This window comes from Penaeus monodon, chromosome 15 (assembly GCF_015228065.2).
Source record: "Penaeus monodon isolate SGIC_2016 chromosome 15, NSTDA_Pmon_1, whole genome shotgun sequence".
NCBI classification, from domain to species: Eukaryota; Metazoa; Arthropoda; class Malacostraca; order Decapoda; family Penaeidae; genus Penaeus; species Penaeus monodon.
In genome coordinates, this window is record NC_051400.1 from 49,811,055 (window position 1) to 49,811,296 (window position 242).

General features: G+C 38.0%; 1 protein-coding gene across 1 annotated transcript in view; it reads left to right on the top strand.

Annotated features, from left to right (window-relative positions):
* The window catches only part of LOC119582390 (adenylate cyclase type 2-like), a gene marked incomplete in the record, with an annotated part of 138,831 nt that overhangs the window by 125,577 nt on the left and 13,012 nt on the right, over window positions 1-242 (top strand).

The window sequence follows — 242 nt, forward strand, 5'->3', positions numbered from 1 at the left end:
GGGGATTCGATGCAGATGAGGAACGTTTGATCCATTCATGAATAAATATTACTTCAGAAATTTCTCCCCTGACGTGGCATCTTTTTACAATAAGAAGACTGAAAATGCGCCTCTGGCCTTGCAGTTCTCGCTGTAGAAAGACTACGACCTTGAGTTATAAAAAGGAGAAAGCTTTATATCTCTTTGTTTGGATTGATCTGCTTTTTTTTCTTTCTATAACCGAAGTGCATTAAAAGCGGTAA